The sequence below is a fragment of the Capricornis sumatraensis genome, chromosome 11 (genome assembly GCF_032405125.1).
Source record: "Capricornis sumatraensis isolate serow.1 chromosome 11, serow.2, whole genome shotgun sequence".
Taxonomy (NCBI): domain Eukaryota; kingdom Metazoa; phylum Chordata; class Mammalia; order Artiodactyla; family Bovidae; genus Capricornis; species Capricornis sumatraensis.
The window spans coordinates 15,285,194-15,307,660 of record NC_091079.1 but is presented as its reverse complement, the minus strand read 5'-3'; positions in this window follow the sequence as shown (position 1 = coordinate 15,307,660).

Sequence of the window (22,467 nt, the reverse complement as noted above, 5' to 3'; positions counted from 1 at the left end):
CATTACAGTGAGAATACCAAACTGCTCTACCCACTGCTCCATAAGAGTTTAGTGTGTGTTTTCAGTGAATTTCTGAGTTTTCATCAGTTACCCCACCACTAGCCACCAGAGCAGAGTCCAGAGAAGGATATCAGAAATCAGTTATTTCATACATATTAAAGGGACATAAAGGACTGTGATTTCTGAATTTTGGTATAACAATAGACTTGATTAGTGTTGGCTCATTGATTTTCCAGAATTTCAGGACTGTTTGCCGCTTCTCATTGTCATACTAAGAATATGCTATAATACACTGCTGACTTGCATCAAGAGTGTGGGAGTGGTAAAATCACTCATAGGCTTAATATCAAGCATCCAGGAATATCTAATACTTACGGTGGCATTTGCAGTGTCTATAAACATAATTAAAATGAGAAGTAGGGAGTTAAATAGACTGAGAAATAACAGGTTGAGGGTACTGTCCTCAAAATTTGGTCCATGGACCACTCATATCAGAATCATGTGGCCTGCTTGTTTTATTTGAATATTCATTGATCCTGTGACTTCAGAGGGCTATAGTAAAGCCTAGTAATGTGCATTTTTAAAACATATTTTTATGCTTGCCAAATTGTTTTCACTGAGTTATGAGAAACATTGGTTTCCAAATAATTTGGACATCTCTGAAAATAATTCTTTATTAAGGCATGGCCTTAGATAATTTAGAGAGAGCCTCTCTAGCTTGGAATGAACTCAGCATATAAATGTTATCGGAAGAGACTTTCTCAAAGATTTATGAGTATTAATTTTATATCCTGCAACTTTACTATATTCATTGATTATCCCTTGTAATTTTCTGGTGTTATCTTTAGGGTTTTCTATGTAGAGGATCATGTCACCTGAAAACAGTGAGAGTTTTATTCTTTTACAACCTTGATTCCTGTTATTTCTTTTTCTTCTCTGATTGCTGTGGCTAGAACTTCCAAAACTATGTTGACTAGCAGTGGTGAGAATGGGCACCCTTGTCTTGTTCCTGTTTTTACAGGAAATGCTTTCAATTTTACACCATTTAGGATAATTTTTGCTGTGAATTTGTCATATATTGCTTTTATTATGTTGCCTGCTTTTGAACTGTGGTGTTGGAGAAGACTCTTGGGAGTCCCTTGGGCTTCAAGAAGATCTAACCAGTCCATTCTAAAGGAGATCAGCCCTGGGTGTTCTTTGGAAGGAATGATGCTAAAGCTGAAACTCCAGTACATTGGCCACCTCATGCGAAGTGTTGACTCATTGGAAAAGACTCTGATGCTGAGAGGGATTGGGGGCAGGAGGAAAAGGCGATGACAGAGTGTGAGATGGCTAGGTGGCATCACCGACTCAATGGACGTGAGTTTGAGTGAACTCTGGGAGGTGGTGATGGACAGGGAGGCCTGGCGTGCTGCCATTCATGGGGTCACAAAGAGCCGAACATGACTAAGCGACTGAACTGAACAGAACTGATGTTCCTTCTATGCCTGCTCTCTGGAGAGTTCTCATCAGAAATGGGTGTTGAATTTTGTCAAAGGCTTTCCTTGCATTTATCAAATGATTTTTATCTTTCAATATGTTGATATGGTCACATTGATTGACTTTCAAATATTGAAGAATCCTTGAATAATTTGAAAAAAGCCCACTTGATCATAATGTATGATTTTTTTAATACATTATTGGATCATGTTTGCTAGAATTTTGTTGAGGATTTTTGTATCTATGTTCATCAGTGATATTGGCCTGTAGTTTTCTTTTCTTTTTTTATATGGCATCATTGTCTGGTTTTGGTATTAGGGTGATAGTGGCCTTATAGAATGAGTTTAGGAGTTCACCTTCCTCTAAAATTTTCTGGAAGAGTTTGAGTAGGATAGGTGTTAGCTCTTCTCTAAATTTTTGGTCGAATTCATCTGTGAAGCCATCTGATCCTGGATTTTTTTTTTTTTTTTTTCCCTTGGAATGTTTGATTATAGTTTCGATTTATGGGCTTGTGATGGGCCTGTAAAGATTTTCTAGTTCTTCCTCATTCAATTTGGAAAATTATAATTTTCTTGGAATTTGTCAATTTCTTCCAAGTTGTACATTTTATTGGCATATCATTGCTCATAGTAGTCTCTTATGATCTTTCGCATTTTTGTGTTGTCTGTTGTGATTTCTCCATTTTCATTTCTATTTTTTATTGATTTGATTCTTCTCCCTTTTTTTCTTGATGAATCTGGCTAACAGTTTTTCTATTTTATTTAACTTTTTTATCATATAAATTTATTTATTTTAATTGGAGGTTAATTACTTTACAATATTGTATTGGCTTTGCAACATATATCCACCACAGTTATACATGTGTTCCCCGTCCTGAACCCCCCTCCCTCCTCCTGAACCAGCTTTTAGTTTTTTTCTGATCTTTGCTATTATCTCTTTTGTTTCTTTCATATTTATTTCTGCTCTGGTTTTTATGATTTCTTTCCTTGTACTAACTTTAGGGTTCTTTTCTTCTTCTTCATTTATTTATTGGTTGCTTTAGGTGTAAATTTAGGCTGTTTGATGTTTCTCTCACATCTTTAGGTAGGCTTATATTTGTATGAACATCACTCATACCATAGCTTTCACTGAATCCCACAGTTTTGGCATTGTCATGTTTTCATTTTCATTTGTTTGTATGCATATTTTTATTTCTTTTTCAGTTTTGTCTGTGATTTGTTAGTTATTCAGAAGCTTGTTATTTAGTTCCCATATGTTTGTTTTTTTTGTAGTTTTGTTTTCTTCTTCTGTAGTTGATATCTAATTTTACTGCATTATAATCAGAAAAGATGCATGAAATGATTTCAGTTTTTTTTTTTTTTTTTTAATTTGCCAAGGCTAGATTTATGAACCAGAATATGATCTATCCTGGGGAATGTTCCATGTGCACTTGCAAAAATGGTGAAATCCATTATTTTAGGGTGAAATGCTCTATAGATATCAATTAGGTCTAGCTGGCCCATTGTTTCATTTAAAGCCCGTATGTCCTTTTCAATTTTCTGTTTGGTTGAAATATCCATAGGTGTAACTGGGTTATTAATATCCACCACTGGTATTGTGTTACTGTTAGTTTCCCCTTTTTATACTTGTTAGCATTTGCCTTATGTATTGAGTGTTCCTAGGTTGAATGCATATATATTTATAATTATTATATCTTGGTTCAGAGGTTAAAGCGTCTGCCTCCAATGCAAGAGACCCGGGTTCAATCCCTGGGTTGGGAAGATCTCCTGGAGAAGGAAATGGTAACCGACTCCAGTATTCTTGCCTGGAGAATCCCATGGATGGAGACGCCTGGTAGGCTACAGTCCACAGGGTCACAAAGAGTCGGACACGACTGAGCGATTTCACTTCTATATCTTCTTTATTGATCTCTTGATCATTATGTAGTGTTCTTATTTGTCTCTTATCATGATCATTATTTCAAAGTGTATTTTATCTGATATGAGTATTGCTACTCCTGCTTTCTTTTGGTCTCCATTTGCATGAAATATTTTTTATCAGCCCCCACTTTCAGTCTGTATATGTCCCTAGATTTGAGGTGGGTCTCTTGTAGACAACATATATTGGGGTCTTGTTTTTGTATCCATTTGGCTTGTCTTTGTCTTTTGGTTGATACACTTAACCTATTCATATTTAAGGTAATTATTGATAAGTGTGATCCCATTACCATTTACTTTGTTGTTTGGGTTAGTGTTTATAAACCTTTTCTGTTTTTCGTGTCTGGAGAAGATCCTTTAGCATTTGTTGAAGAGCTGGTTTGGTGGTTCTGAATTTTTGCTTGTGTGTAAAGCTTTTGATTTCACCTTCATATCTGAATGTAATCCTTGCTGGATAAAGTAATCTTGGTTGTAGGTTTATCCCTTTCATTACTTTAAGTATGTCTTGCCATTTCCTTCTGGCCTGAAGAGTTTGCATTAAAGATTAGCTGTTACCTTTATGGAGATCCCCTTGTGTGTTATTTGTTGCTTTTCCCTTGCTGCATTTATTATTTGTTTTTGTGTGTGTGTGTGTTCAATATTTGTTAGTTTGATGAATATGTGTATTTGTGTGTTTCACCTTGGGTTTATCCTGTTTGGGACTCTCTGGGTTTCTTGGACTTGGGTGACTGTTTCCTTCCCCATTTTAGGAAAGTTATCTACTATTATCTTCTCAAGGATTTTATCATACCCTTTCTTTTTGTCTTATTCTTCTGGGACACCTATGATTTGAATGTTGGGACATTTAACATTGTCCCAGAGGTTTCTGAGGCTGTCATAATTTCTTTTAATTATTATTTTTTTTTCTTTTTCCCTCTCTGCTTCATTTATTTCCACCATTCTAATCTTCCAATTCACTTATCCTCTCTTCTGCCTCGATTGTTCTACTGTTGGTTTCCTCCAGAGTGCTTTTCATTTCAGTTTTTTGCATTTTTCATTATTGTTTGATTCTTCTTCATTTCTTTTAGGTCCTTGTTAAACATTTCTTGCATCTTCTCAATACTTGTCTTTAGTCTACTTATCTGTAACTCCAGTTTATTCTCAGGATTTTATTATCATTACTATCATTATTATCAGTTATTTTTCTGGTAGATACCCAATCTCCTCCTCTTTTTTCTTTCTTTCTTTTTTTTTTTTTTTTTAAATTTTGTTTTGGTGTTGTGTGTGTGTGTGTGTGTGTTTTAATCATATTCCTTCATTGGCTGCATGTCTCTGTGCCTTTTGGTTTTGTTTAGATTACTGTGTCTGGGGTGCACTTTCTGCAGGCTGGAAGTTTGTGTTTTCTCTTAATTGTGGAGTCTTCTCCCTGTGGGTGGGTTTGGACCAGTGGCTTATCAAGTTTCCCTGATTGGGGAAACTTGTACCTGTGTTCTGGTGGGCAAAGCTGGATCTTTCTCTCTGGAGTGCAATGAAGTGCCCACTAGTGAGTTTTGGGGTGTATATGGATTTAGGATGGCTTTCGAAGCCCATTTGTTAGTGTTCACGATTGTTTTCCATTTTTGTTTAAGATTTGTCATGGAGTGTCTTGCACTGGAATTTTCTGACCCTTGGGTGGAGATGGTTTCAGTGTAGGTATGGACACATTTGAGTGAGCTCTTGTCTATTAATATTCCCTATAATCATGAGTTCTCTCATGTTTTAAAGTTCTGGAGTTAAATCATCTGCTTCTGGGTTTTGGCGCTTTTCTTACACTAGCCTCAAGACTTCTCCATCCATGCAGCACCAAAGTTAATATCCATAGGTTAATGGTGAAACAACTCTCCACAGCCAGGAATACCCAGAGAGATTCACAGTTATGTAGATAAGAGACAGGGGAAGAAGGAGATAGAGGTGATCAGAGGAGAAAGGGGAGAGTTAAAAGGAGCGAGAGCAATCAAACCAGTAATCAAATCCCTAAGTGAAAAATGAATACTGAAGATTAAATTCTTAAAGATAAAAAATTGATACCAAATTTCAAAAAACAAAGGTTAAAAACCTGGAACAGAGGTTAGACTCTCAAAAATATAAATGATACAAACAAAAATATAAAAATTACAAAGCAAAATAGATCCTCAAAATTTATGTATATATATATATATATATATATATATATATATATATATATATATATATATATAATCGCTTCCCTGGTGGCTCAGAGGTTAAAGTGTCTGCCTGCAGTGCAGGAGACCTGGGTTCGATCCCTGGGTCAGGAAGATCCCCTGGAGAAGGAAATGGCAACCCACTCCCATACTCTTGCCTGGAGAATCCCACGGATGGAAGAGCCTGGTGGGCTACAGTTAATAGTGTCACAAAGAGTCGGACACGACTGAGTGACTTCACTTTCATATATATATATATATATATATATATTATATATATATATATATATGGATTTTTATTTTTATTTTTTTGGAAAAGTAATAGTAAGCTATAAAATTGAAAGCTAAAAGAGTAATAAAGAAATAATTAAAAATTAAAAACTGATAACAGTAAAATATATCTAGGAATTTCTCTGGAGCTGTTGTGGGAAGAGTGGGGTCAGTTCATTGTCAGATAGTCCCTTTTTTGGCTTGTACTTGTTCTTAAGGTCTATATTTGCCCCTCAAATGAACAGTCTCAGCATTAACTACAGGGTTTTAATCTGTTGCACCTGTCACCTCCAGAGTGGCTTTCCCTTGTTTATTTTGGCATCCTCTGTCTGCAAGTCTCTTCATTGTCTAATTTCCACCCTGATGCAAGGGGGTGAAGGTGGCCACTTAGATAAGCTCACTTGTTCAATTGTTCTGTGGAAAGAGAGGGTTATTTCTAGCAAACACACATTGCTGGTATATGTGGGAAGTGCTCCGAGTGGCTGGACCACATAGGGGTTGCCATAGTCCAAGATGGAGTCCATACTGTTCAGTCTCCAGCATGCTCTGCAAAGGCACTGTCTCAAGGGGCTCCTGCACTTTTTGCACTTCTCAGGTTTAAGCCACTCAGATTCTTGGGTGTTACACAAGGGCAAAGACCCAGATAGGCTGGGCGTTTTGAGCCTTTCCCAGGTCCAAGCCACTCAGATGACTTCGTTCTTGGTGAGAGCAGTGTCCCAAATGGGCCGTGCATTTTACACATCTCCCTTGTCCTGGACACTCAGTTTCCCAGGTGCACCATGAAGCACAGTCCCTGGTGTGCCATGTGTCTGATCTCAGGGGAGCTGATCTCAGGCTGTGACACTCCTGGAAGGTGTGAACTATTCACGATCCCAGGAAGATGTGTTTAGGAACTGGCAGTCTGCTCAAAGTTTGGTGAAGATGCAGACACTGGGACCGAGATTTCAGCAGCCCCTTGCCTTCTGGCTCTGGCTGTCTCTCGCCTGCCTCTCTGCCTCCAGGAAAGGAGGACACTGAATGCCAGCTGGTGTGTTTGCCTTTACTATTCACTAGGTCACACTACTTCATTCTGTGGGTGCACCAGGGATCACCATGTGGTGTTAGAGTCTTTCTCAGGAAAGGTCTTTTTTTTTTTTTTTGGTCTTTGGTGATCCCACATTTTGGGTTGCTGTGTCACATTAGCTCTCTCAGATTGTCCCCATGGCATTCAAGCCCAGTCTTTACCCCAAGGATACAGCACATGCATGCCTCCTTGCCCAGGCCCCACTTGGGGGTGGAAGACGTGAGTATCTGAGCCACTTATCCGCTGGTAGTGGTTGTTAGACGAATATTCAGTGTGTGTGTGTGTTTTCTTGTTTATTTTACCCTCTGAAATTCCAAAGCTTCCCATAGACATGCCTGTGAGAGCGTTTCCTATTGTATGGAGACTTCTCCTTCATGACTCCTTCCCCAGGATGGGTCTCCTTCCCTAAATCTTCTGTCTCTCTTTTTGTCTTTTATATTTTTCCTACCTCCTTTCGAAGTGTTTTCCCTGGTGGCTTAGAGGTTAAAGCATCTGCCTCCAATGTGGGAGACCAGGGTTCAATCCCTGGGTTGGGAAGATCCCCTGGAGAAGGAAACGGTAACTCACTCCATTATTCTTGCCTGCAGAGTCCCATGGATGGAGAAGCCTGGTAGGCTACAGTCCACGGAGTCACAAAGAGTTGGACACGACTGAGTGACTGCACTTTCACTTTCCTTCTGAAGAGATTGGGCTGCCTTTCTGGGTGCCTGGTGTCCTCTACCAGCGTTCAGAAGTTGTTTCGAAGAAGTTGCTCAACATTCAAATGATCTCTTGTTGAATTTGTTGGGGCAGAAAGCAGTCTCCCAATCCTATCCTTCCACCATCTTGAGACTGCCTATGTTACTTTTTAATCTCATATAACTCTCACTGGAAAATATTCTTAATATAATTTCAGTTTTCTTAAATTTAGCATGATTTATCTCATTGTAAAACATATAATCTACCCTGTGGAAAGGTTCATGTGCACTTGAAAATGGTTTATAATCTATTTTATTATGGAATGTTTTCTATATAAGTTAATCTGAACTAATATAGTTGGCTTTTTTTTTTTTTAATGTCTTGTTTGAACATTATTTTCATGATGTTGTAATACCTATGTTGTGTTGTGCTTGGTCACTTAGTTGTGTCCAACTCTTTGTGGCCCCATGGACTGTATCTTGCCAGGCTTTTCCCTCCATGTGGATTATCAAGGCAAGAACACTGGAGTGGGTCGCCATGCTCTCCTCTGGGGAACTTACCCCAGCTGAGCCACCAGGGAAGACCATTAATATTGGAATGGGTAGCCTATCTCTTCTCCAGTGGATCTTCTTGAACCAGGGTCTCCTGCATTGTAGGAAAATTATTTTACCCACTGAGTTACCAGGGAAGCCCCATGGTAATACCTTCTATATCATTATGATGCAATATCTACTATTATGGTATTATTGTCAATTTCTCCCTTTAAATCTGTTAATATTTTCATGTATTTAGGTGGTTCTAATTGGGGGTTTATATATTTACAAATGTTACATCTTCTTATTGGATTGATCCCTTTGTAATTGTGCAATGTCCTTCTTTGTCTCTTTTTATATTATTTGTATAAAATCTATTTTGTATGATATAAGTGTTGCTCCTGTGCTTTTGTTTCATTTCTATTTGCATGGAATACCTTTCCCCACTCCATCCCTTTCAAGTTGTGTTTGCTTTTAGATATGAAATGAATCTCTTGTAAGCAGCATATAGATGGGATTTTATTTGTATATCAGTTCAACCACTCAATGTCAGCTTCATGGAACATTTAATCCATTTATATTTAAAATAAGTACTGGCAGCTGGATACTTGTCATTTTGCTAATTGTTTTATAGTTGTTTGAAGTACTTCTTTGTGTCTTTCTGATACTCGACCCTGAGGAGCCACCCTGAGCCGGAGGCCAGGGGCGGCAGCTGGGAGGAGCAACCTGAGGAGCGGCGGCTGTGCAGGCACAGGAGGGTCTAGAGGAGCTATCCCACGTTGAATGTCAGGAAATGCAGCGGTAAGGAGATACCCCTCATCCAACGTAAGGAGAAGCGGCTGTGCTTTGCTGGAACAGCTGTGAAGAGATACCCGATGCCCAAGGTAAGAGAAACCCAAGTAAGAAGGTAGGTGTTGCAAGAGGGCATCAGAGGGTAGACACACTGAAACCATACTCACAGAAAACTAGTCAATCTAATCACACTAGGACTACAGCCTTGTCTAACTCAATGAAACTAAGCCATGCCTGCAGGGCAACCCAAGACAGGCAGGTAATGGTGGAGAGGTCTCACAGAATGTGGTGCACTGGAGAAGGGAATGGCAAACCACTTCAGTATTCTTGCCTTGAGAACCCCATGAACAGCATGAAAAGGCAAAATGATAGGATACCAAAAGAGGAACTTCCCAGGTCATTAGCTGCCCAATATGATACTGGAGATCAGTGGAGAAATAACTCCAGAAAGAATGAAGGGATGGAGCCAAAGCAAAAACAATACCCAGTTGTGGATGTGACTGGTGATAGAAGCAAGAGCTGATACTGTAAAGAGCAATATTGCATAGGAACCTGGAATGTCAGGTCCATGAATCGAGGCAAATTGGAAGTGGTCAAACAAGAGATGGCAATGGTGAAAGTCAACATTCTAGGAATCAACAAACTAAAATGGACTGGAATGGGTGAATTTAACTCAGATGACCATTATATCTACTACTGCGGGCAAGAATCCCTCAGAAGAAATGGAGTAGCCATCATAGTCAACAAAAGTCTGAAATGTAGTACTTGGATGCAATCTCAAAAATGACAGAATGATCTCTGTTCATTTCCAAGGCAAACCATTCAATATCATGGTTATCCAAGTCTATGCCCCAACCAGTAACACCGAAGAAACTGAAGTTGAATGGTTTTATGAAGACCTACAAGACGTTTTAAAACAAACATCCAAAAAAGATGGCCTTTTCTTTATAGGGGACTGGAATGCAAAAGTAGGAAGTCAGGAAACACCTGGAGTAACAGGCAAATTTGGCCTTGGAATGTGGATTGAAGCAGGGCAAAGACTAATAGAGAATGCCAAGAAAATGCACTGATCATAGCAAACACCCTCTTCCAACAACACAAGAGAACACTATACACACAGACATCACCAGATGGTCAACACCGAAATCAGATTGATTATAATCTTTGCAGCCAAAGATGGAGAAGCTCTATACAGTCAACGAAAACAAGACCGGGAGCTGACTGTGGCTCAGATCATGAACTCCTTATTGCCAAATTCAGACTTAAATTGAAGAAAGTAGGGAAAACCACTAGACCTAAATCAAATACCTTATGATTATACAGTGGAAGTGAGAAATAGATTTAAGGGTCTAGATCAGACAGATAGGGTGCCTGATGAACTATGGAATGAGGTTCATGACATTGTACAGGAGACAGGGATCAAGAACATCCCCATGGAAAAGAAATGCAAAAAAGAAAAATGGCTGTCTGGGGAGGCCCTACAAATAGCTGTGAAAAGAAGAGAAGTGAAAAGCAAAGGCGAAAAGGAAAGATATATGCATCTGAATGCAGAGTTCCAAAGAATAGCAAGAAGAGATAAGAAGTCGTCTTCAGTGATCAAGGCAAAGAAACAGAGGAAAAGAACAGAATGGGAAAGACTAGAGATATCTTCAAGAAAATTAGAAATACCAAGGGAACATTTCAGGCAAAGATGGGCCTGATGAAGAACAGAAATGGTATGGACTTAACAGAAGCAGAAGATATTAAGAAGATCAGCAAGAATACACGAAGAGCTGTACAAAAAAGATCTTCATGACCCAGATAATCATGATGATGTGATCACTCATCTAGAGCAAGACATCTTGGAATGTGAAGTCAAGTGGGCCTTAGAAAGTATCACTCTGAACAAAGCTAGTGGAGGTGATGGAATTTCAGTTGAGCTGTTTCAAATCCTGAAAGATGATGCTATGAAAGTGCTGCACTCAATATGCCAGCAAATTTGTAAAACTCAGCCGTGGCCACAGGACTGGAAAAGGTCAGTTTTCATTCCAATCCCAAAGAAAGGCAATGCCAAAGAATGCTCAAACTACTGCACAATTGCACTCATCTCACATGCTAATAAAGTAATGCTCAAAATTCTCCAACCCAGACTTCAGCAATATGTGAACCCTGAACTGATGCTGAACCCTGATGCTGAAGCTGGTTTTAGAAAAGGCAGAGGAACCAGAGATCAAATTGCCAACATCCGCTGGATCATGGAAAAAGCAAGAGAGTTCCAGGAAAACATCTATTTCTGCTTTATTGACTATGCCAAAGCCATTGACTGTGTGGATCACAAAAACTGTGGAAAATTCTGAAAGACATGGGAATACCAGACCACCCAACCTGTCTCTTGACAAATCTGTATGCAGGTCAGGAAGCAACAGTTAGAACTGGACATGGAACAACAGACTGGTTCCAAATAGAAAAATGAGTATGTCAAGGCTGTATATTGTCACCCTCCTTATCGAACTTATATGCAGAGCACATCATGAGAAACGCTGTATTGGAAGAAACACAAGCTGTAATCAAGATTGCCAGGGGAAATATCAATATTCTCAGATATGCAGATAACACCACCCTTATGGCAGAAAATAAAGGGGAGCTAAAGAGCCTCTTGATGAAAGTGAAAGAGGAGAGTGAAAATGTTGGCTTAAAGCTCAACATTCAGAAAACTAAGATCATGGCATCTGGTCCCATCACTTCACGGGAAATAGATGGGGAAACAGTATAAACCGTGCCAGACTTTATTTTTTGGGGCTCAAAAATCACTGCATATTGTGAATTTAAAAGACACTTACTCCTTGGAAGAAAAGTTATGACCAACCTAGATAGCATATTCAAAAGCAGAGACATTATTTTGCCAACTAAGGTCCGTCTAGTCAAAGCTATGGTTTTTCCTGTGGTCATGTATGGATGCGAGAGTTGGACTGTGAAGAAGGTTGAGCATCGAAGAATTGATGTTTTTGAACTGTGGTGTCAGAGAAGACTCATGAGAGTCCCTTGGACTGCAAGGAGATCCAACCAGTCCATCCTAAAGGAGATCAGCCCTGGGTTTTCATTGAATGGACTGATGCTGAAGCTGAAACTCCAGTACTTTGGCCACCTCATGAGAAGAGTTGACTCATTGGAAAAGACCCTGATGCTGATAGGGATTGAGGGCAGGATGAGAAGGGGACGACAGAGGGTGAGACGGCTTGATGGCGTCACCGACTTGATGGACGTGAGTTTGAGTGAACTCCAGGAGTTGGTGATGGACAGGGAGGCCTGGCCTGCTGTGATTCATGGGGTCACAAACAGTCGTACACAACTGAGTGACTGAACTGAATGTGAATGTCAGGATACTTGATGTTGTCTCAGAGGTAACTTAAGCTATTTTATTTTATTTTCCTTTTTTATGTTCAGCTTATTTAATTTCCCCTTCTCTGTCTTCCAGATTTCTAATATGTTCTTTGGTATTGCCTAATCAACTCTTGATTCTCTCTAGTGTGCTTTTACATTTCAGTTATTGATTCTTCAGCTTTGATTCATTCATTTTATATTTTCTTACTTGATCATGTTCTCACTGTGTTCATCCATCTTTCTTCTAAGATCATTTTTTTAATATATAATCATTACCTTAATTTTAACAGACAGATTGCTTGTCACCATTTTTTTTTAAGTTATTTTCTATTACAACTCAAAAGGTTTTTATCTTTTACATTTTTTATATATTTTCTGTCATTTCATTTTGCTTAATTTTCTGTGTTTATATCTATGTATTAATATTAAGTAGATCTGTTTCATTTCTCAATATTGGAGAAGTAGCTCTTTATAGAAGACAACCTATGAATCCAAGCAATGGGTTTCCTCTGGCTAGCACAGCTAGATGCTCCAGGAGTACCATCTATGTTGTCTCTGTGTGCCCTTCTGTGTTGCAGGGCTGACTACTGTGGGCATACTGGTTCACAAGGATGGCCCCAGCTTGGCTGACTCTGCAACCCAGTGGTGCCTGTCTAGTGCAACCCACTGATAAATGGTCAGGCTCCAGTGGGATAAATTCCAAAACAGCACTTGCTAGCACAATAGAACAGTATCCACAAATTGATTCCTGTAAGCATTTCAGACCCCAGGGAAATTGCAACTGCCTCCTGCCTGAGCCCAATTTAGGTTCCACAGCCAGGGGCCCTGAACAAAGATAAACTCTCAGAAATTAAGGTTTTGAAAAACAGAAGGGCTTATATTCAGAGGAGCAAAACTATAAGAAACAGAGACTGCTGTTAAAGGAAACATCCAAAATCTTACACACTCTAAGTTACAGTGCAGAGGCAGAATACTGACAGACACCTCAGTCCCTGGTATAGATGTGGAAGATTGACAGACACGTGGATCAGACTCACTTGCTGATCTTGAAGATCCTCTTGCAAAGGAGGAGCACTGCATTTGTGATTTCCTGCCATTTGTGAGTATTCTACCCAGGGAAGTGGATCCTGACTAGACCATGGCTCTGTCTCTTCTACTCATCTTGTTGTAGTTCTTTGTTGAAATATGAAGTTATGGGAAATATTTTACTGATTGCCCTCAGGCCACTCTCATGCACAGTGGCTCTGTAAATAGTTGTAATTTTGGTATGTCCCTGGAAGAAAGAAAGTCCAGGGTTCTCATATTCCTTGATCTTAAACTGCCTTATGCTACTTCATTTTATTGTTAGGGCTTACCTGGTGGCTCAGCAGTAAAGAATCCACCTGCCACACAAGAGACATGAATTTCATTCCTGAATGGGGAGGATCCCTTGAAGAAGAAACTGGCAGCCTGCTTCAGTATTCTTGCCTGGGAAATCCCATGAACACAGTAGTCTGGTGGGCTACAGTCCATGTGATCATAAAGAACTGGAACAACTTAATTGCTCCTTGGAAGGAAAGTTATGACCAACCTAGAGAGCATATTAAAAAGGAGAGACATTTCTTTGCTGACAAGGGTCCATCTAGTCAAGGCTATGGTTTTTCCAGTAGTCATGTATGGATGTGAGAGTTGGACTATAAAGAAAGCTGAGCACTGAAGAATTGATGCTTTTGAACTGTGGTGTTGGAGAAGACTCTTGAGAGTCTCTTGGACTGCAAGGAGATCCAACCAGTCCATCCTAAAGGAGATCAGTCCTGGGTGTTCATTGGAAGGACTGATGTTGAAGCTGAGACTAAAATGCTTTGTCCCCCTGATGCAAAGAACTGACTCATTGGAAAAGACCTTGATTCTGGGAAAGTTTCAGGGCAGGAGGAGAAGGGGATAACAGAGGATGATATGGTTGGATGCAATCACCAATTCAATGGACATGGATTTGGGTGAACTCCGCGAATTGGTGATGGACAGGGAGGCCTGGAGTGCTGTGGTTCATGGGGTCACAAAGAGTGGGATACGAGTGAGCGACTGAACTGAACTGAACTGAATGACCAAATATCAACTTTATTTGAAATATATCAAATTAAGTGCAAATACTAAACTATGAAAGTTCTAAGTTAGCACAAGAAATTCTTCGATCAAATCTATCAATAAATATTTACAAATGTATAGTTAAGAATCTATTCTTGGAAGGGTAAAGTAGAAAATAATAGCTTCATTGCTTTGCTAGGCAAAGAAAATCACAGCAGGCAAATGCACTCAAAACTGTGTCCCAACCCCAAGGAATTTGTAAGAAGTTTTATAGTCAAGGAACAGAGTTGCTCATAAGAATTAGGGAAACCACAGTGCCTGTATTCCTTTAATATTCTGGCATCAGGTGGTTTCTTGTTCTCAAAGTTATTACGCTGTAATCCTCTCTCTGGAACATCTTCTATTTGGTGGGAATTTTCGTTCTGCAGACTAGCTTAAATATATTATTATATATATCCCTTGAGGAGAAACAAGGACTCTGCCATAAGGCTTCACTATTGTTCTTTTGACTGTTCCTTCCTTGCTTTTGTATCCCCTCCCTTCTCCAATTAGCACTTGCTTCAGCCTGCCCTTTCAAACTCAGGGAACTGAACAAGGAATGACTTTTGTGTTAAAAGCTCCACAGAGTCCTGCTCAATTTCAATTCTTGATGTGTCTCTTTCTATTTTAAAATATATCTCAATGCAGTATTGTAGAGTAAGATAAAAAATAAATTAATTAGTTAAAAAGAAATATATGGATTTCATCAAGTAATTGGAATACAATATGTAACAAAGTATTGGATATTATGGTTATCATTAAAATATATCATTTTGAGCACAAACCTGTATATCTGCACAGTTAATAAGGTATTTCAACTTCTTTTCATTCAAAATTTGAATTCCATTCTATCATTCACTTATTGCTTTCCAGAAACAGTTTTACAGTGGTTAAGAATGTAGACTCAGCTGACTATTTCTGCCTCTTGCTCAGATGGTAAGGAGTCTGACTGCAATGCAGGAGACCAGGGTTCAATTCCTGGGTTGGGAAGATCCCCTGGAGAAGGGAATAGCAACCCACTCCAGTATTCTTGCCTGGATAATTCCAAGGGCAGAGGAGCCTGGCAGGCTGCAGTCCATAGAGTCACAAAGAGTCAGGCACAAATGAGTGACGAATACTAACTTTCTTCAACTTCTTCTTGCCTCAAGTTTCCCACATCTTTACAATTAAGGAAATGATGGTACTTACACCAGGTCTTGGCTACATGAATTACTACATTTAAAGTAGTTGGATAATTTCCTGCCTCATAGTAGATGATATATCAGTATTAGTAGTGATTAGTAGTTGCATATATTTAAAGTTCTACTTTGTGATCTTTTCTGAATATAAAGAGTGCATGCTTCTTTGTAAACAATAAATGTGTAAATGATAAAATGAATAGTGCACTCATATTGCACATTATCACCAAGAAAATAAATATGTTGCAAGTGGTTTCATTTCATGCTATTTTCTTTCTCAGAAATTGTGCAAATCAAAGAATTGTGAAAACACTTTCTTCATATGGTACTGGTACAGAAAAATTCTAAGAAGAGGTTTGCTTAATAAAAATACAGATGGTCCAATATTTGTCTCCATGAGATGCCAAGATAAGTCTGGTGGAAACAAAACCAATTTGTGTAAATCATAGTATATTAAGTGTATTATGTATTAAAAGTTTGTTGATTAGTGCTAGAAAAATATTGTTTTGTAAACTTCTATATCCTGTTTTCTACCCCATAACAAGATAACTGGATATCAGTAATACAAGATTAATTAGTGAGTTCAATCCTATTCTACACATCACCAAGATGTTTTGTGAAATAAATATTATTTGGCATTTACTTTGCCCTGAGAAGCAAAGAATTTGGCTGTTTCTTCCTCTATGAGAGATTGCATAATAGATACTGCTTCTGCAGTTTAAAACAACCACATTTTCTTCGATTCTTGCCTCACAGGCTACACTTAGATGGTGACATTGGTTATCAATTTAGGCTAAATATTAAAATACACAGATTAACATTCCAATCAAATCTCCATCCGTTCATGAATTATCATATCAGAAACGCTGGACTGGAAGAAACACAAGCTGGAATTAAGATTGCTGGGAGAAATATCAATAACCTCATATATGAAGATGACACAACCCTTATGGCAGAAAGTGAGGAGGAACTAAAAAGCCTCTTGATGAAAGTGAAAGAGGAGAGTGAAAAGGTGGCTTAAAGCTCAACATTCAGTAAACGAAGATCATGGCATCTGGTCCTATCGCTTCATGGGAAATAGATGGGGAAACAGTGGAAACAGTGTCAGACTGTATTTTTCTGGGCTCCAAAATCACTGCAGATGGTGATTGCAGCCATGAAATTAAAAGACGCTTACTCCTTGGAAGAAAATTTTTGATCAACCTAGATAGTATATTCAAAAGCAGAGACATTACTTTGCCGACTAAGGTCTGTCTAGTCAAGGCTATGGTTTTTCCTGTGGTCATGTATGGATGTGAGAGTTGGACTGTGAAGAAAGCTGAACACTGAAGAATTGATGCTTTTGAACTGTGGTGTTGGAGAAGACCCTTGAGTGTCCTTTGGATTGCCAGGAGATCCAGCCAGTCCATTCTGAAGAGGATCAGCCCTGGGATTTCTTTGGAAGGAATGATGCTAAAGCTGAAACTCCAGTACTTTGGTCACCTCATGCAAAGTGTTGACTCATTGGAAAAGACTGATGCTGGGATGAATTGGAGGCAGGATGAGAAGGGGACGACAGAGGATGAGATGGCTGGATGACATCACTGACTCGATAGATGTGAGTCTGAGTGAACTTCGAGAGTTAGTGATGGACAGGGAGGCTTGGCATGCTGCAATTCATGGGGTCTCAAAGAGTTGGACACGACTGAGCGACTGAAATGAACTGAACTGAAGTCCTTAGTAGCATGAACATTGTGACAGGGCATTGTGACTGCTAGATGTATTTGTTCTTTAGGACAGTGCAGGAGAATCACCATCTATCTTCTTAATTTGCTATGCCCGCCCAAAGGCTGAGCATGTATTACTCATTACAACAAAATGCTCTTTGGTATTTTGAGGTTGTTACCCATATGTGTCCAATTCAACTGTTCACTTTGTCATTTCATTATTTATGTGAAAATATATTTATTAAATAATGTGTCCTGTAGCAACTACTCCATAGATATCCTCCACTGCTGCAAATTTAGGTATTTATTGCTTCATTTGTTTTCTCCCTGGCTTCCTTTTCTGATTTCTAGTCTCAATAATGGAGTCTGTCATTCATTACTAGAGTCAATTGCTTAAAGAAATTGCATCTCTTTACTCTGATGTTTTTTAATTAACAAACGTGTAAGATGCCCTTCTGGAAAAGCCTTTCTCTCTCATATTTCTTACTTGATGGCATAGTTTCAACTCAGCATACCAGGCGTGTTTTTAATCCACTTGATTTATTTATGGTATTTTACTAAAATTTACTTAAGAAAATACGTTAGTATACAAAGTGATCAATAAAAATCTGTCAGTTCCTGGTAAAACGTGAAAACTTCACTGTATCTCTAAATGATTTTATTAAAGGAATACTTTCAGTATTTTAAGTGGACAAAATATACATAACAAAGTACTATGAGGGAGGTGGCAGGGGGTTCAGGATGGGGTACATGAGTACACCCGTGGTAGATTCATGTTGATGGATGGCAAAACCAATACAATATTGCAAAGTAATTAGCCTCCAATTAAAATAAATAAATTTATATTAAAAATAAATGAAATAAAACAAAATACATAAATGATTTAAAAAATGCTTATTTTCCTATTATTTTTCCTTAACATTCTTTTGGAAATAGGACCCACATTGGACTCAATGGAATCCTCAGATCACAAAAGGCTACTTCTTCTGTTCCTGTAAGGGTCACTCCTCAGATGTTCTTGTCTACATCATTCAGTTCAGTTCAGTCACTCAGTCCGACTCTTTGCGACTCCATGAATCACAGCACTCCAGGCCTCCCAGTCCATCATCATCTCCCGGAGTTCACTCAAACTCATGTCCATCAAGTCAGTGATGCCATCCAGCCATCTCATCCTCTGTCGTCTCCTTCTCATCCTGCCTCCAATTCATCCCAGCATCAGGGTCTTTTCCAATGAGTCAACACTTCACATGAGGTGGCCAAAGTACTGGAGTTTCAGCTTTAACATCATTCCTTCCAAAGAAATCCCAGGGCTGATCTCCTTCAGAATGGACTGGTTGGATCTCCTTGCAGTCCAAGGGACTCTCAAGAGTCTTCTCCAATACCACAGTTCAATAGCATCAATTCTTCAGCACTCAGCTTTCTTCACGGTCCAACTCTCACATCCATACATGACTACTGGAAAAACCATAGCCTTGACTAGACGGACCTTTGTTGGCAAAGTAATGTCTCTGCTTTTCAATATTCTATCTAGGTTGGTCATAACTTTCCTTCCAAGGAGTAAGAGTCCTTTAATTTCATGGCTGCAATCACCATCTGCAGCGATTTTGGAGCTAAAAAATGTAAACTCTGACACTGTTTCCACTGTTTCCCCATCTATTTCCCATGAAGCAATGGGACCGGATGCCATGATCTTCATTTTCTGCATGTTGAGCTTTAAGCCAACGTTTTCACTCTCCTCTTTCACTTTCATCAAGAGGCTTTTTAGTTCCTCTTCACTTTCTGCCATAAGGGTGGTGTCATCTGCATATCTGAGGTCATTGTTATTTCTTCTGGCAATCTTGATTCCAGCTTGTGCTTCTTCCATCCCAGCATTTCTCATGATGTACTCCGCATATAAGTTAAATAACCAGGGTGACAATGTATAGCCTTGATATACTCCTTTTCCTCTTTGGAACCAGTCTGTTGTTCCATGTCCAGTTTTAACTGTTGCTTCCTGACCTGCATATAGGGTTCTCAAGAGGCAGGTCAGGTGGTCTGGCATTCCCATGTCTTTCAGAATTTTCCACAGCATTAATGCAGGGTTATTTTAACCTGTTTCACAAACAAAGATGAGTAGAAAAGTGAAATGGATCTTCTTTATGTTTGAAAAAAATCTGCTCAAGTATCACATGATAAAAATACCTTGTTGGTGTTTATGTCCAATTGTGGTATTGTGGTGTCATATGGTGGTTCTGTTCCTAGGTTTTTAAGGGATCTCCACACTGTTCTCAAGAGGGCTGTATCATTTCACATTCCCACCAACAGTGCAAGAGGGTTTCCTTTCTTCCATATTCTCTTTAGCATTTATTGTTTGTAGATTTTTTTTTTTTTTTTTTAATATTAGCCATTCTCACCAGTATGAGTTAATACCTCTTTACAGTTTTGGTTTGCATTTCTTGAAGAATAAGCAATGTTGAGCCTCTTTTCATGTGTTTGTTGGCCATCTGTATGTCTTCTTTGAAGAAATGTCTATTTAGGTCTTCCATCCAGTTTTTGACTGAGCTGTTTGTTTTTATGGTATTGAGTTGCTTCAGCTGCTTTACATTTTGGAGAATAATCCTTTGTCAGCATTGAATTTGTTATTATTTTCTCCCCTTCTGAGGATTGTCTTTTAATCTTTTTAGTGTTTTGTATGCTGAGAAACCCTAAGAAAACCATAATTGAAAGAGAAACAAGTATAAAAATGTTTATTGTAACAGTTTTTGCAATAGCTAGGACATGGAATCAACCTATATTGTCCATCAGCAGATGAATGAATATAAAAATTGTAGTATATATATAAAAATAAATATTACTCAGCTATAAGAAAGAGCACATTTGAGTCAGTCCTAATGAGATAGATGAACCTAGAGCATATTATACAGAGTTGCTTAAGTCAGAAACAGAATGACAAATATTACATATTAATGCATGCATATGGAATCTAGAAAGATGGTACTGATGAAGCTATTTGCAAGGTAACAATGTAGACACAGACATAAAGAACAGACAGTGGGAAAAGAAGAATTAGGGATAAATTGAGAGAATAGCATGGAAATATATATGTTCATTTCAGTTCATTTCAATCACTCTGTTGTGTCCGACTCTTTGTGACCCTATGAATTGCAGCACTCCAGGCCTCCCTGTCCATCACCAACTCCCGAAGTTCACTCAAACTCACATCCATCAAGTCAGTGATGCCATCCAGCCATTTCATCCTCTGTCATCCCCTTCTCCTCCTGACTCCAATCCCTCCCAGCATTAGTCTTTTCCATTGAGTCAACTCTTCTCATGCCGTGGCCAACGCACTGTAATTTCAGCTTTAGGATCATTCCCTCCAAAGAAACCCAGGGCTGATCTCCTTCAGAATGGACTGGTTCGATATCCTTGCAGTCCAAGGGACTCTCATGAGTCTTCTCCAACACCACAGTTCAAAAGCATCAATTCTTCAGTGCTCAGCCTTCTTCACAGTCCAACCCTCACATCCATACATGACCACTGGGAAAACCATAGCCTTGTCTTGACGTGCCTTTGTTGGCAAAGTAATGTCTCTGCTTTTGAATATGCTTTCTAGGTTGGTCATAACTTTCCTTCCAAGGAGTAAGCGTCTTTTAATTTCATGGCTGCAATCACCATCTGCAGCAATTTTGGAGCCCCCCAAAAAAAGGTCTGACACTGTTTCCACTGTTTCCTCATCTATTTCCCATGAAGTGATGCGACCAGATGCCATGATCTTCGTTTTCTGAATGTTGAGCTTTAAGCCAACTTTTTCAGTCTCCTCTTTCACTTTTATACATTACCACATGTAAAATAGATAGCAAGTGAGAATTTTCTGTGTGACACAGGGAGTTCAACCAAAAACGGTGACAAACTAGAGGGGTAAGTTAGGGAGAGAGGTGGAACTGGAGTTCAAGAGGGAGGCAACACATGTATACCTGTGGCTGATTGGTATTAATTTATGGCAGGAAACAATACAATGTTGTAAAGCAATTATTTTCCAATAAAACTTTTAATGCCTTGTTATTTTAGTCTCACATCATAAATGATTATCATTTTCCAAGTACTTCCAGTCACTTTATTGTGTTATGTATACTTAAATGTTAACTTCAAGGTTAATTCCTAATATGATCTTATTGTGTTTAGAAAACTTACTTGTTCTTGTTGTGCAGACCCTCAGTCATGTCCAACCCTTTACACCTCAAGGACTACAGCACAAAAGACTTCCCTGTACCTCACCAACTTCCAGAGCTTCCTTAAACTCTTATTCATTGAGTCAGTGATGCCACCCAACCATCTCATCCTTTGTCATGCCCTTCTTCTCCTGCCTTTAATCTTTCCCAGATTCAGATTTTTTCTAATGAGTCAGCTCTTCACATCAGGTGGCCAAAGTCCTGGAGGTTCAGCTTCAGCATTAGTCCTTTCAGTGAATATTCAGGACTGATCTCCTTTAGGATAGACTGGTTTGATCTCCTTGCTGTCCAAGGAACTCTCAAGATTGTTCTTTAACACCACAGCTCAAAAGTATTAATGTGTTCGTGCTCAGTCTTCCTTATGGTCTAACTTTCACAGGCTTACATGACTACTGGAAGAACTATAGCTTTGAGTAGACAGAAGTTTTTGGCAAAATAATGTCTCTGTTTTATAATATACTGTCTAGGTTAGCCATAGCTTTTCTTCCATGGTGCAAGCATCTTTTAATTCCATGACTACAGTCACCATCTGCAGTAATTTTGTAGCACAAGAAAATATAGTCTGGCTCTGTTTCCATTGTTTCCCCATCTTTTTGCCATGAAGTCATGGGACAGGGTGCCATGATCTTAGTTTTGTGGATATTGGATTTTAAGCCAGCTTTTTCACTCTTCTCTTTCATCTTCATCAAAATTCTTTAGTTCCTTTTCAGTTTCTGCCATAAGGGTGGTGTTATCTGCATATCTGAGGCTACTGATATTTCAACTAGAAATCTTCATTCTGGATTCTGCTTCATCCAGCTTGGCATGTCTCTTGATGTACACTGCATATACATTAAATAAGCAGGGTGAAAATACACAGCCTTAACGTTCTCCTTCCCCAATTTAGAACATGTCCATTGTTCTATGTCCAGTTATAACTGCTACTTCTTGACCTACATACAGGTTTCACATAAGGTAGGTAAGGTGGTGTGGGATATCCTCTTTTCAAGAATTTTCCACAG